The following is a 6,804-nucleotide window of genomic DNA, read 5'->3' on the forward strand; positions in this document are numbered from 1 at the left end:
ATATATATATATATATATATATATATATATATATATATATATATATATATAATTTAAAATTCATTTATTTTATTTTCCACTTAGTCCCTTTATAATACACTGGGAAACACCCACACACTCTTGCATTCCCACACACACTACAGACAATTTAGTTTCTTCATTTCACCTATACCGCATGTGTTTGGACTGTGGGGGAAACCGAAAAATCCGTAGAAAACCCATGCAAACATAGGGAGAACATGCAAACAGAAATGCCCTAGCCAAGGCTCGAACCAGCAACCTTCTTGCTGTGAGGGGATCGTGCTACCCACTGTGCCACCGAGCTGCCCCTTCTATTTAATATAATATATATATATTTTTTCTAATATTTACGACCTTATTCATGAAAATTAACAACTTTTTTCTCAGAAATTAAAATATTTATTCCCAACATTTTTTTCATGTTGACATCTTTTTTTCTCAGAATTTAACAAGTTTAATCTCAATATGGTTTTATTTTTTTATTATTACTTGACCCTAATCATTTTTTGTACTTTACAAAAGGTGCATGTTATTACATTACAGTTAACATATAAGGTGTTGTGTACAGATGTAAGGCATAAACAGCACACACGGTGCTCAGCATATATAAGTACACCCCTCACAAATCTATCTTTTAAATTCATGTTTTAATAGGAAGCTATACAATATTATATGTGTGTGTATACAGTAGATTAGCCAGTACTGAAGCCAAATCTGAAGCTTATTTAACAAAATAATAAACAATGTAGGTCCAAAAACTAGTACACTTAAATTTATGTTATGAAAATAAATTACATGCATATTTTAAAAGGAGGAAAAATCAAGAAAAGCAAAAAAATGAAAAAAATTAGTTGAAATTTTTTTAGGTTGTAATTTATTTGTGCAGTATTTTGCTTGAATTTAATTGTATTCAATTTCTAAATACGTTTGGTGACTAAAATATTACTTTAATAACTATATCTGTTTAATAAATCTGTTTTGATTAAATGCACCAAAATACACTGCCTATATTCACCGAGAAATGGATCAACATATTCATTTTTCAAAATGGGGTGTGCTCAATTATGCTGAGCACTGTATTTACCTACGAATTATGCAATATAATGTACTATTTGTGACCTCTATATATATTATTTTCTTTTCTTTCATATCCTGAACACTCTAGAAACTACTAAACAAATGCTAACAAAACATTGTGTATTGTTATAGTAAGTTGAGAATGGTCTTTCACCTTTATCTTAGTTTTTCCTTGCTGGAGCTCTAATTAATGTCTTGTGGCCATGATGGAGCAGGCCAGAGCTTTGAGGGGTTGGACAGACAGATCTAGTCTAATCAGGCTGCAAATTGGCTTTCGCTGTAAAAGAGCTTATATCCACGTCAGAGTTTGTAGCGCTATTCAGGTCACGGTGGGGGGAAAAGCTACACCAGTATCGAACTAAAACTATTAAATAGTTGCAAACCGATGCAAAAATATTTGACTGTAATTTGTTTTTACATGCAGATGTTTATTAAAGATATAAATGTTCAAAACAAGGACATGAATGTGCATTATAAAATGAAAATAATAATAAAAGTATTCTCTTAGAAAAAAATAATACAATTTTTACAAGTGCACATTTCATAAGTCTCGTTTGCTAACATTATTAAGTGCAACTAACAAGCTAATAATGTCTAATATTTTTTGGTAACACGATTCCATTAGTTATTGTATTTACTAACATGAACAAATGATGAACAATCTATTTATTACAGAATTTTTCAATTTTCGTTAACGTTATACAACGAGAAAGTCCTTCAGTGTTATTTCATGTTAACTTACAGCTTATTAACTAATGTTAACAAACATGAATATGGATTATAATAATGCGTTAGTAAATGTTATACTATAATTAATTAGTTCTGTACTAGTAGTGTTTATTTTTAGGTCATGTTAGTAAACACATTAACTGATAACACCTTATTGTAAAGTGAGATAAGTGTGATAGTTTAACAGCATTTACTTAATAATGTTAATAAAAATGCTCATATTCATATTAGTTCACGTTGCATTAATTAACGTAACAAAAATTTTGATCTAAAAAAAATATTTGTGCAAATAGTGATTAATAAATCACTTTGTTAGTTCATGCTGACTAATGTAGTTAACCATCTCATCAAATTAAAGATGTTGTAAGCCGTTACTAGGCCCAATCCCAATTCTACCCCTTTGCTCTTTCCCCTCGTTTTGCGCGTTCCTGTGAAGGGTCAGGGGTGTCCCAATTCTCTTAAGCTTAAAGGTGTGGGGCTAAGGGGAAGGGGCAATGAGGGAAGGGGTAGATAGCCCTTTGAAAGGAGATTTTTCAGGACCACACTCGAAACCAAGGGGTAAGAAATGTTCCCAGAATACAGCAGCTACAACGGCAGCATAGCTGCAACCGGAAGTACGGAGATCCACAAATAGTAGTTTCTATTATTATTATGCATTTTTACAACAAACAAACACATTTTAATATATTCATAACCGCGTTCGTGTTTTACCGTCATGCCTTAAAAAAAAACCTAAAATATAAACAAAAACTGCAAAATTTCAGTATCTAATCCCTAATAATAACTTCTGCCCCACAACATTCTTTCACTCGATGACATTCGAATACCATCAGAAAAGTCTAGTGGCTGGGAATGAGCTTTTTACAGTGTCTGCTATTGACCTTATTCTAAAATGCGGAAGTGCGCCTGTTTTCGCGATTGTCTTAGAACTTCCGATTCAGTCGCCTATGGGAGAAATGACAAGGAATAATAAACGGCAGAAAATGGCCAAACTACTTGCTCAACAAACAAATGTTTGCATGACTACACAGACCAAGTAGCATAATATAATAAGAAAATATTAAATTGCAACATCAAGCAGCGTAACGAGCAGTTGTTAACGTCAAAAAATGAATGGAAGTGAATGTGACCGGAAGTCGCGAGACAAAAAGATTCAAATGGCAGCGCCCGCACGACAGCTGAGAATAAGGTGAATAATGTTAAAGCTGTTTTTGTGTGTTTACATAGATGAATATGAACATGGCTTAAATGCGCAGTACAGTTACGATCGCATTGCCACATTATATCTTTATGATAACATGATACATGCCTTCAGTAATGTCCTACAGCAGATAACTACTGCAGTCGCGATCGTCTGATCTCATATGAAGCAAGAGATCACGATGACGTACTGTATGGTGAGGTGTGCAGGAGCTGTAGTGCTGTCCCATTTTTTAGGGGCACATTTTGAAGCTCTTCCCCTTCACACTCTGTTTTAAGAGCCAAGGGAAAAGGAAAGGGGTACAAAAATAGAATTGTGATTGGACCTAAATATTATACATCTTTGTAATAATATTATACTGAATAAATAAATCCAAAAACTAATATAAAAGCTATTAATAATAAAAACTAAAACAATAAATACACTGTCTATAGGGTATATGCGGAGCTAGTGTTTCTTCCAATACTGATAAAACTTCCGGTGAAGAGTTAATGTGACTTTTTTACATTTTATACGGTTCCTTTTACAGCATCAATGTTGTAATATACATAAAATACAATCAATTAAATAGACTTTGGCATTCATTTAGTTGCTCAAGCATAAAACGAGACAAAAGCCGTTTATTTGCACGCGCCCATCAGAATCGGCAGGCTATCGCAGAAGCTCCATTGAATATACTGGGGTAAAATAAATGTTCATATTTTAAAGACATGGCGGGAGAAAATGTAATTTAATGCAGCGTTTCATTAAATAAATGAATTACCTGTTTGTAAACATTCAGGATGCGCGCACAGTGAGATTGCAGAAAACAAATAGGTGTGCTAGCATTTACAGCGAGGGAATGACATTGATGCAGTACAGAGTTTGTTGTTGTCTTAGAAATAAGTTATATTGATTACATGTTATTTACATAATGCTTTCAGCGTATTATAACAGCTTGTCACCCAGTGATAAGCACAGTTATTCTGCAAAATTAACGTTAAAGTGAGCGGCGTTTACCTGACAGGTCCATTTGCCATAGCACCCTCCCAATGGATATTGGATAAGACGAAATCGCCAAGCACCCAGCCCGAAATATACAACAATCTCATTGAAGTGTGTAGAAAAAACGTTCCATGATTACCAGATTCAAAACTTTGTAGTGCTAAAAATTATTAGCACTACAAAAATTATCGAGATTATGCCTAGCCAAAGACAAGGAAAGAAGATGGAACTGAACAAGGCCTGGGTAATTAATCATCAACAAGCAAAACAACTGCATTCTGACAGCGAACTACACCTGTACGGCAGAGTATGTGAACGTACATAATTACATTTCATTCTCAGCATTCAGTTTCCGCAGCTTATTTCACCTTATTTGCCTGTTTTTGTTAAAATTATTTCTGCAATCAAAAGCGAGTATTGTGTATGATTTAGCATAACATGGACTTACCTAATATAACATGAGAACTGCAGGGTCGAGCATTTTTAATTAGGTCCTCACTCCATTCAGCTCCCTTTCAGTCAAAGACGTCTGCGGTTGACATTAAAAGCAGTGTTTTGTAATATAAAAGTTACGTTTTTGGCATCTTACTGCAAAACACGACATGTTTGCTATTGCAATCGGTCTTTTTTTGCAACTGGGACCCACGTGACTTCATATGTGACGTAGGTTGATATTCCTCTATACTAAGACTATATATATATATATATATATATATATATATATATATATATATATATATATATATATATATATATATATATATATATATATATATAGGACTAACATAACTTGTCAATTAATAAAATTTATTTTTAATGATAGCACTTTAGCATAAACAAAATGTACAGCCTTTGATATATAATATTGTCTTTAAATAATATATTTAATTATAACCATTGGTAATGACTACATATATATATATATATATATATATATATATATATATATATATATATATATATATATATATATAATTTCTTTATTTTTATTATTTTTTTAAAACCTTTTTTTAAATACCTAAGTGCAAAAAAAATCTAAACAAATTTGCTTTGCAGCCGATACGGAGTATCGATTCCTCATCATGGTGATCAGCCGATACCACGTACCAATTCTGATGCTTCAAGCTATGACTTTGCCATTGTATAAAGCTCTTTTTCCCTCTAAGTATGATACTTAAGTGGAGATCTCTTCTTACCTAAGAGAATAAATGATGTTGCATTTAATCCCTCAAACATGTCTCGTATAAACATTTACTGTGGACATGTCATGTCAGAGGCAGCTTTACAGAAAATAAACAGTTCAATTCAATTCAGTAAACTTTAACTGAAACAATTGGTCAGAAAAATGACTAAACGCAATCACAGTGCAAGTGATGGAAGAATAATTTAACGAGTCTCAATCAACAAACAGTTTGGAGAACATATTTGATGCATAAGAAGTTAAAATGTGTCTTCCTCTGCTTGTAAACTCGTAAACCAACACTTGTTATCTGCCAGATTGGCAAGTACGATCAGGTTATGAAATGAGATCATCTCCGGCGGATCAATCGGAGCATCTCTTAAATTTGTATTTACTCCAGAATATTGTGGCAAGATATAGAACTTCCAACTTGTATCTTATATATTAACTGTACAAGCTAATCTTTAGTAGGAAAAAACATTTGGTCACACTCTTTTTTTCAATAACTAAGACACAGGGCCGGATTAATCAATGGGCATTACGGGCACAGGCCCAGGGGCCCGTCCGCTTGTAGGGGGTCTACTTAGGATAAGTGCAAGTAGCGCCTCTCGCTGGAACAAACTAGTTAAGCGGTTCCCGCTTAACACCGTTTGACAACATAACTAAAGAGCGCAACAGACAGCAGTCTGAGTGGCGTATCTTGTAAGGCGCATGGTAACATCTTTTGACACGACTGATCGTGAACCCGGTTCGGATCCACCGTCTGATGAACACGTTCTTCTTTTTTTCCCAAACTACATATCAGATTTTGCCTATTCTTTATCACGAGGAAGACAAGTAGGACTCATTAAATATTATTTATATAATATCATATAAATATTATTTAAACATGAAATCTAACTTTAAAAGTTATTTATAAAGTAAAGATGATTAAAGATTAATTGGAGCTTAGCAGACACCCACCTCTCCCATGCGCAGTCAGTGCAGAAAGGGAAGAGGCGGGCGCAAAACAGGAAATTAAACAGCGTGAGCTCCCTTAGAAATTTAAAGGAAAAGACACACACTAACAAACACCTCAGGTATACTTACTAACACATTAGATAAAATACATATTTTGTGTGATTCTATACTTGAAGCGAATTATAATTTTCATACCTGTTACACTTATGTCAAAATATTTCTCTTTACTGTAAATGACTATAGAATTTTAAATGTGTAACACCTGCTTTCATTAGACTTTTTGTTTTAGCTGTTATATACTATAATGTGTTTCTGTTACAGCATATTATTTACAGTAAATAACTAAACTAAACTATTATGCCTCATATGTTTCATTGGCAGTTTTTATTGATCCCTAAGATATGATTGACTTGGATTTAAGTTGCTACGATTTAAAAATATAAATTGCAAAAATAGCTTAGATGTAGCTAAGCTACTTTTGCCATGTAGCTTTTAGCTTAGCTTGCTACATTTCCCAGAGGGTAGCTTTTAGTGTAGTTAAGCTACGTTTTAAGTAGAGTAGCTAATAGCTTAGCTCGCTACATTTTCTAAGTAGCTTACCCAACACTGATTATAAGTTTGTAGAAGTAATACATTAAATTAAAAATACCCT

General features: G+C 33.2%; 1 long non-coding RNA gene across 1 annotated transcript; it reads left to right on the forward strand.

Moving 5' to 3' along the window:
- The first annotated feature begins 529 nt into the window (after positions 1-529).
- On the forward strand, positions 530-4,566 carry LOC147831362 (uncharacterized). The gene is made up of 3 exons (XR_015524119.1): positions 530-2,699; positions 3,017-3,821; positions 3,908-4,566. It is a non-coding gene; the product is annotated as an uncharacterized LOC147831362 (long non-coding RNA).
- The last annotated feature ends 2,238 nt before the right edge of the window (positions 4,567-6,804 follow it).

The sequence above is a fragment of the Danio rerio genome, chromosome 23, assembly GCF_052040795.2.
Source record: "Danio rerio strain M-AB ecotype USA chromosome 23, GRCz13ab, whole genome shotgun sequence".
NCBI classification, from domain to species: domain Eukaryota; kingdom Metazoa; phylum Chordata; class Actinopteri; order Cypriniformes; family Danionidae; genus Danio; species Danio rerio.